The sequence below is a fragment of the Episyrphus balteatus genome, chromosome 1 (assembly GCF_945859705.1).
Source record: "Episyrphus balteatus chromosome 1, idEpiBalt1.1, whole genome shotgun sequence".
NCBI classification, from domain to species: domain Eukaryota; kingdom Metazoa; phylum Arthropoda; class Insecta; order Diptera; family Syrphidae; genus Episyrphus; species Episyrphus balteatus.
In genome coordinates, this window is record NC_079134.1 from 118,011,562 (window position 1) to 118,020,655 (window position 9,094).

The window sequence follows — 9,094 nt, forward strand, 5'->3', positions numbered from 1 at the left end:
AACTTAAGATTTCTTAAGGTAGAAAAAAGATATTGAAAAGATTTAAACGGGCTTTAAAAGAAAACATTTAGTTCTTTTAGAAACTGTCACAAATTTATTTAAAATAAATCACCACGTTCAAGAACATAACCTCAAAAACTGTTAAAAAACGACATTTCAGATTTTCTAACGGGAATATTTCAAAAACGTGATATGATAGAATTTTTCTGAGTTCGGATTCGAGATCAGCACACCAAAAACCTTACGAAAAGTATATTTTTGTTTATATATAAAAAAAAAATTAATTTTGCTCACAAGTGGCTTCTTCAATAAATGTTAATTTCATAAATTATACTAAAAAAAAAAGTAATAGGTTGTTTAATTTGTTAACTTGTAATTTTTTTTTCTATTCCTGCCATAAAAACACAAAAAAAGATATTAAAACTCCAAAAACTTAGCTGCAAGTATTTATGATAAACTTTTGTATGGGCTCGACACACTGTGCGGTATTTGTAATCGGCCCACACCTTGAAAAGCACACAAATATACACTGAAAATAATAAATTTCGTAAAATTACGAAAATCGTTTCATACACTACATTTTCGTTGGCCCAACGAAACTTTCGTTGGCTCAACGAAAATATGTAATTTTTCGTAATATGAAAACCTTCATCAATTAATGAAAACGTTTCATACACTTTTTCTCCCTTTTTAGTGCCAAAAAATCCAATTCAATGAAAAGATTCATCAATTAACGAAAAATTTCATACTCATTTTAAAAAATAAAAATAAGAATTTTTTCCTTACTTTATTAAAGTTTTAATTAAGTAACGAAAAAAATCATTAACTTATGAAATTCAACATTAACTAACGAAAATCTTCATAAGCTTATGAAAATTCTTCATATATTAATGAAATATTACATTGGCTTATGAAAAAATACATCAGTTAACGAAAAAAATCGTTGCCTTACAAAAAAAACGTAGACTTGGGTGCATTTCTGTTTTAATGATTAAAAATTGAATCTTGCTTTATATAGTTCACATTAGGTTTTTGTTTAAAAATCTATGTAAGTTGAGCTGAATATAAAAAATATTTGCGTATTGACAAGGTGTCTCACGATAAGTCGGACTCATCAGTTGACTTAAGTGAGCTCCACCGGGTCGAAACGCCAATTTTTGGTTTGGACTATATTAAATTAATAATTTAACAAGTCCAATAAAAAAAAACAATTAATACAACGAAAAATTTCGTTAGCTAACAAATATTTTTTCGTAATTTAATTAAAATGTTCATTAAGTTTACGAAAAAATTCGTTAGCTAACGAAAGTTCTTTCATAAATTAATCAAAAAATACATTGACTAACGAAAAATATCACCGTGGTTAATTAAATTTTACGTTAATCGATGAACAATTTAGTAAAGTGATGTAAAAATTCATTAACTCTCGATCAAAAATTTTTATGAAAAATTTCATTAAAATACTACAGTTTTCGTTGATTGATGAAGTTCTTCATTAACGTATGAAAGCCATTTCGTTGAGCCAATTAAATTTTTCATCGGCTGAAAATTAATTAAATTTTCGTTGGCTCAACGAATTTTTTCGTTGTATTTACGTAAGGATTTGGTTCAGTGTATAAGGACCGGTATTAAATTGTAGATATAATTTATTACCTTTCGCCATGCGTTAACATTTTTGGTGGGCAACCCATGGGCATTAGGCATCTCAGCCAGTTGAGCCCATAATTTGTTCAAATGGGCTTTCCCTTCCAGCGAAATCGGTTTATACCCCTTTTCCAAATCGGGGTGCTCCTCCATGAAATTAATTAAAGTTTTTAGTTGGCTCGGCGTAACAGACCTATAAGTTATTAAATAATTAAGCAAATATCAAATATTATACAAATATGTAAAAAAAAAAAACTTACATTTTCCAAATTCTTGGTAATTTACTGGTACGAAACACAACACAGAATAAAAAAAAATCAAATTATCATTTTGACATTTTATATTTCAATTACAGTTTGAGAGTATGTAAAACCTACAAACCGCTCTCAAACTGCAATAAGAAATAAACGTAAGACGAAACGAATTTCGCTGAGTTACATGAAGCCCTTTTTTATGCCTTAGCGACCAAGCGACGACTTTTTATTCCAAGCGACCTTTTCACCAATTTCTTTATAGCGACTTTTTTTTTCTAAAAATTGTATTTCTTTTTTACCTCTCAACATTTAGAGCTTCAATTTCTTTTTTCGTTCTGAACGTATTCTGAACTTGTTCAGAGCGCGATCGATGGACTCAGAATAAGTTATCGCTCTCTGAGCAGACCGAGTTGAATGCTGAACAAGCATTTAGCAAATAGAAAAAAATTTCAAACAAATAAAATAATGGTACAAGAGTGCAGTAGTCGGTCTAGTTTTTTTATTTTAATTTTAAAAAATTTACTTAAGGGCTTGAGAAGATAAAAAAGATTGATATTTTTGCTTTTTTTTGATGAAAACTGATTGGGTTCAAAAAATTCTAGCTCTTTTCGTAGATGTCGTGCGGACATGGTTGATATGAATATTTACAGCGGAAACAATAGGCTTTCAGATGGTATAAAATTTATATAACAAAAATGGATTTTTTACCTTTTCGTTAGAAAAAATATTAAACTTTTTAATGGCGTAATTTTTTTGTAAGTTTTTCATATACAAAAATTGATATTTTAAGAAAAGAAAAAAAGGTTTTTGATTTAACTTTTGCTTGTAAATTATGATAGGATTTAAAAAGGTTATTCCGTTTTTTCACAAATCATAGAGTTATACACATATATGTTAGGTCTTAATCTTTAGTTTAAGTAGGTACTTTACTATAAGATTTATTATATCTTATAATTTTCCTTACAAGAAAGTTGGCAAATAAATAATTTTTAGATCTTAACAAAAGCACACGACCTGTTTTCTTATGACGTTATCATGCAAAATCATCGTCCGTAAACCAACTTTACAGACAACCACTTTTTAGTTTCTAATTTTGTTATTTTTTTTGTTGTTAACAAAAACTTTGTTTCAGGACAACTTGTGTTTATTTTTCTATTTAAAAACATATCAAAACGGTTTAGCGACCTTTTTTTTCTCATATAGCGACTTTTTCGACAAAAAAGCGACTTTTTTCAATTTTTTAGATTAGCGACCTTTTTTTTCTGAAAGCGACTTTTTTAGCGACCTTTCAAAAATTTTCAACGGTAACGCTGAATTGTGGACGTTCACGTTCACGATTAACGTTTTGACGATCAACGTTTTGGAAATTACGGAATGACTCCCCCTGGGTTTGGCTCCCAGAAATATGGTCACCGTAACAATACCACTTTCACTTCACTCTCGTTCAAAGATAAATGAAAAATAAAGAAAAAAATTTCGTAGGTTCATTTACCCTCTAAAAAATTTTTGAAAAATTTTCCAGCTACCTCCAAATTTTGTTTCCATTTTCGACAAAAAAAGAAAATCGTAAGTAGTGCAAAGCATTTCCACGGAGAATAATTGCTAAATAAATAAATGAGTTTTTTTTAATTTTTTTTCGTCTATTTTTAACTTTAAAATCGATTATTTCAAAAACAATTGGTTGACAATATTCATTTAAGAATTAGAATTAAATTTACAATTCTGCCTTTCGGAAATGGTATCACTTATAACTGTAAGTGTTGCCGTTGTTTTTTAATAATTTTTTTTTATTTTAGTATTTTTTGTTTACAAAATTAACCCTCCCTCCTAAAGGGGGGGGGGGAGATAGACCCCCCTCCCATAATAAAAAAATGATTGTATTGAACTTCTCTACAAAAAACCGTTATCAAATCTAAGCCAATTTCGAACTGATTTTCATAAAGAATACCTCGTTTCATTTGGAAATGAATATTATTCAAGAATATATTTTTAAAGCAGCATGTTGTTTTGAAAATATATCCTTTAAATTGATGTCGAAGTTGAGAAAATGACAAAAAAAAAATGGAATTTTTGAAATTTTACACAATCACATGTTTATACATTTTTGAAAAGGTATAATTATCTTCTATAAGAAACTATAAAAAAATCAAAAATGGGTAAAAATTTGACGAAGCTAGAATTTTTTCAATGGGTGAAGGTCAAAAAAACCCCTAACTCCAGATTTTGGGGGTATTGGGGACTTTTTAAATACCGTTTCGTAATCAGTGTGACTAGCTCTACAAAACGTGATATTTTGAAACCCGATTTTTGTAACACAGTGTAATTATAATTACTCTGAATTTTGGTTCCAATTACCTAGTTGCATTATGTTTTATAAATACCGTTTCAATGTTTCCACATACGAGCGGGTGGGTCAAAAAGTTCGCAAAATGAAGGGATTGGATTGGAGAAGCAGTGGAAGAATTTTTTTTTCGTTATATTGTTAGGACATTCATTACAAAAAAGAAAAAAATATACCAAGTTTGGCTTTGTACGCCTTCAGCAGTGAATGCACCTTCAAATCACTACTACTACTTCTACAGAGTCCTGAAACAAGATGGATCTTCTTTATGTATTTTCGTTTCCGTTGGTTTATTCAAAAAGTAAGAGATAAGATAAGTTGGCAGAGACCAAGTTCTTTACGATATTTTGTAGGCCAGTCGCCTTTTTCAAAATTCCAAAAAACCCTCTTTGCCTTGAAGAGTTAAATCCAAGAAATGTATTAGTATCCGTTTGGATTTATACCTACTTAAAACTAAATTTTTTCATTCGAAATTTTTTATGAAATGTTTCCTTTTCTACTTGTACATTCGTTTTTGTATTTATGATCATTAACAAAAGAAAAACTTAGGTTTCATAAATATAATAAGTTCAGTCATTTTAACCTTTTGGTAAGTTTGTTGAGCAATACAAAAAATTCACCCTGTTTATATTTTTGCACTTTGAATCAATCATCAAGGTAGGTATATGTCTCAATCTATTTCCGGGTACTTTGTGTACTTTCTTTTTTATGTTGGTTAGTTGGAGGATCATTGAAACTTATTCAAGTGGAAGTTTAATGATGCCGACACGTGACAAAACAATACGGACACGCCCTTAATTTGTTTACAAATCACTTCAAATCTGTTATACGCACGAGTACTTCATTAATGTACATAAACCATAAGTTTATACAGAGGGTTATAAAAAAAAACATACATAGAGAATATAAAGTAATAGGAGTAGAAAACAGTCAAGTTGGTTTTATTGCAGTGACATGCCTCGGGGATCAACCACCAAATCCTATAGTTGAATAGAATGCCCGTGGGAATACGCAATATTACCCTAATAAAATGATAATCGTGTGTGTAACGATTTTCTTTTATTTGATGGCCGATTTACACATTCATGAAATCCACTGGCATTGGTGACAAAAACCTTGAAGGTAAAACTTTTATGAAATTGTAAGCCTAGGTGGGCTAAAATTTCATTAGAAATTTTACTTTTAAAGCGATTTTTCTGAAACCTTTTTTTCGTTTATCAAGCACACTGATAGTTGAGAATAAAATTATAAAACATCAACTTCATTGACGTTGGCTCCGTGGCAGCGGTCAACGCAGATCACGAATTTGTGTTCTTGCTCCAAAAATACGCCGCTTATCACATTTCGTAGGCCTTACAAAACAGTTTTGTACAACTGCTTTAAATTGCGATCGCGTCTCGAATTACCTCTACGTGTCGGTCGCCAGCAGAAAGCATAAAAAAACCATGGCAAAATTGCTAATGAGCAATTAAACTAAAACTCGGGTTTGATGCAGATATAATCTTAAAGCTTAAAATTCGCGCCGCTGCGCTGCTGCAAAGAAGATCCTCCCAATGACCTCTACAAACGAAAAAGAACAGAGGGCTCCTCAAGAAATACAGTGATATGCAGTAGCAAGAATGAGGTTGGAAAGTTTTAAGCGAAGATTAACAGAACATCTCTCTTCAACGCGCCTTGGACCCTTTTTGGACGCGTTGTGGACGAGTTTTGGACGCGTTGTGGACGAGTTTTAGGCGTATTGGAAGCGTCTCAGACATTTTGAATGCGTCATGGACTTGTGTTGGACTCGTTTTGGACGTGTGTTCGACAGGTTTTGGACTTGTTCTGAAAGCGTTTTAGGCGCATTTTGGAAGCGTCTTCGTTATGTTTCAGCAGCGTTTTGGAAGCGTTTAAGACGCGTTTTGGACACTTGGTCATTTGAACTTTTTATTTGAATTACCTATAGGTATTCAATCACTCTGCTTGGAAATCAAGCGTCTTGGACAAGTTTTAGACGCATCTCGGACTTGTTTTAAAAGCGTTTTTCACGCGTTTTGGAAGAGTTTCAGACGCGTATTGAACGCGTCTTGGATGCTTTTTGGACGTGTTTAAGACGCGTTTTGGACGCGTGATTTATACGAGTTTTGGACACGTTTTGGTCGCGTTTTGGACGTGTCTTGGACAAGTTTTGGAAGCGTTTTGGACAGGTTTTGGCGGCGTTTTAATCACGTTTTAGACGTGTTTTGGATGCGTCTCGGACACGTTTTTGACGCTTTTCGGAAGCGTTCTGGACGCGTCTTGGATGCGTTTTGGACGCGTTTTGGACTCATCACTAAGATGCTTGAGCCCTCTGAGCCTCAACTTGAATACGCCACTGTTCAGGGTTTCAAAATGGAAAAAAAGGAGATTAACATAATAAAACCGTAGGACTCTAAAATGTTTAAGGCATTTTAACACTCGTCAACTACATCTTTTATTGAGTGGAAATTAGAATAAGTTTATTTTAATGAATATTTTTGAACGCACGTGAGGTGTTTTGTATCTCTGGGGCACCTATGTCTTTAGGTCGTGTACCATAAGTGCAGCTGATACAGTTACGCCGCCGCTATGTCGCCCCAACCTAGTTAGCAAGCTAAAGCTGATGGTGCGGATGGCCTATCATCTACCAACCGATGCTGTGTAAGTACGGTGACCATATTTTTAAATTTCAAATAATGAACTTAAACAAAATTTTAACCGAGTTTCTAACTACTGTTTTTTTTTTTATTTCAAAAAGTTACACAAAAACAAATCTTCCCAAAAATACAAGTTCCACATTTTTAAAATGTTGAAATTTTTGTTTAAAGCCTCCCGTCCAACTTGCAAGTTGCAACTGTTGTCCTCTGACTTATTTCAAATAGTGCAATTTTCACAAAAAAAAAAACAACAGTTTTGAATGCTCGAAAATCGTCAAAAGCCTCAGGTTCACAAGGGTTAAAATCGCATTACGATTTTTGTACATTCAGTATTCAGAAAAGTGGGACACGTTCGCATTATCATTTTGTTCCAAAATACTGAACAAAAAACGAACAGCTTTTGAAATAATGAACATTTTTAGGTAATTCATAATGAACATCCCCTTCAAATAATGAACAGTTCATTATTATAATGAACGGATGATCACCGTATGTATAAGAGAATAAGGCAAAGGTATTGACTGGACATTGACAAGAGCGAATGAAAATTTATTTGGAGAGACAAAATCTTCTAGTAGTGTTCGGTGAAGCTTTCATCGATCGGTGGATACTGGATACTGGACGAGAATACTCAACGACGAACAATACGCGCCTTACAGGGACATCGACCTGATCAGATAGCTGAAAATACAGGTGTCGAGCAGAAGTTGATAAAATCTTTTATCAGTCTGCTGTATACAACTGGACCCGTTGACGAGGTTTTTGGTTTAACCAAAGAAAACATTTTTTTTTGCTGCATACTTAGGCCCATTTCACACATAGCCGTGAACCGGTTAAACGGCCCAGATAGCCGGTTGCTAGATACACGTTCTTTTGAGTGCCTTCACACGAATAAATTGAAAACATATGAAGAAAAACCGGCTACCCGAGCCGGTTACCCGGTCGCAAGCTATGTGTGAAATAGGCCTTAGCCCGAATAGCACAAAATACGATTTGCAACAAGATTTTTGTTGCATTTGTATCATACTGAGGTTATCTGAAACGAATGCCGTTGTAACTCAGTTTTATTTTTGTACCCAAAAAATTGTTTGAAACTTTTTTATTCGAAATGCTGTTTATACACCGAAAAAAAAAACCAATATCAATTTAACATTTTTTAAATATCAAATTAACATTTCTTAAATATCAGCCAAAAATGCTCTATAAAATGTGTTTAATGATATTTAAAATGTTAAAACAACATTTTTATTATCAGGATGATATTTAAATGTCACATTTTGGAATTTTTTTTTGATATTTTATTATCATTTTTTCATATCAATTTCTCATTCCAAATTATTGAAAAATATTAAATACAAAATTTTTAATGTGTACTAATTTAAAGGCGCGTTGTGTTTTTTCGAAGTAAAATGTATGATTTACTGATAAAATTTGATCGGCACTAAGATTTTACTTCACATAGTTTGGGAGAAAATAACAAAACAATTATATCACCTATAATAGAAAAAATAATATGATCATTATTTTGTAAAGAATATTCCCTTTCAGTAATGTTTTGAAAAAAGAAAGAAAATTCTTTTAATAATAAAAATAATAAAAAAGAAAAAGAAAGAAATAGGTTTCATTATAATAAACTAAAACGTAAAATCTAGTCAACATTGATATTTTAATTGTCAAAGTGAAATTTTCACTGTCCACTTAAACGTAAAAAAATGTCAAAATGATATTTTAATTGTCAAAGTGAAATTTTCACCATCCCATCTGAAATTAAAAAATGTGAAAATGATATGATAAAATATCAAAATTGATATTTTAATTGTTGGACGACTTTTATCACTGAAAAATGTTAATTTGATAGCTGTTATTATCAATTTTTTTTTTCGGTGTAGGTTTTAATTAAATTCAAACTTGTTTCTTTAAAAAATCAGATGTTGTTTAGATATTATAAACAAGTCTCCAAGTTAAAAGTTGGTAAAAAGTTATATTTACTCTTATTCAATTTCGATTTTGGTTTCTTTCAACTAAAATGTTGATAAAACCTTTATGCAGCATTCTCTTATAACAAGTGAGTAACTCAATTAAAATCTTTAGTTTTGAATAATTTTAAATACATAAAAAACGATTTAAGAACATCACTCAAACTATGATACTAATTAGAATATTTAAGGATGGAACAAAATATTTAAATAACATTGGAATGG

General features: G+C 31.4%; 1 long non-coding RNA gene across 1 annotated transcript; it reads right to left on the reverse strand.

The window, feature by feature from the left end:
- Window positions 1–478: 478 nt before the first annotated feature.
- Window positions 479–2,677, reverse strand: LOC129920999 (uncharacterized). Its single transcript, XR_008773449.1, has 3 exons — window positions 1,905–2,677; window positions 1,654–1,837; window positions 479–506 (listed from the first exon to the last, which is right to left on the reverse strand). It is a non-coding gene; the product is annotated as an uncharacterized LOC129920999 (long non-coding RNA).
- Between the last annotated feature and the right edge of the window lie 6,417 nt (window positions 2,678–9,094).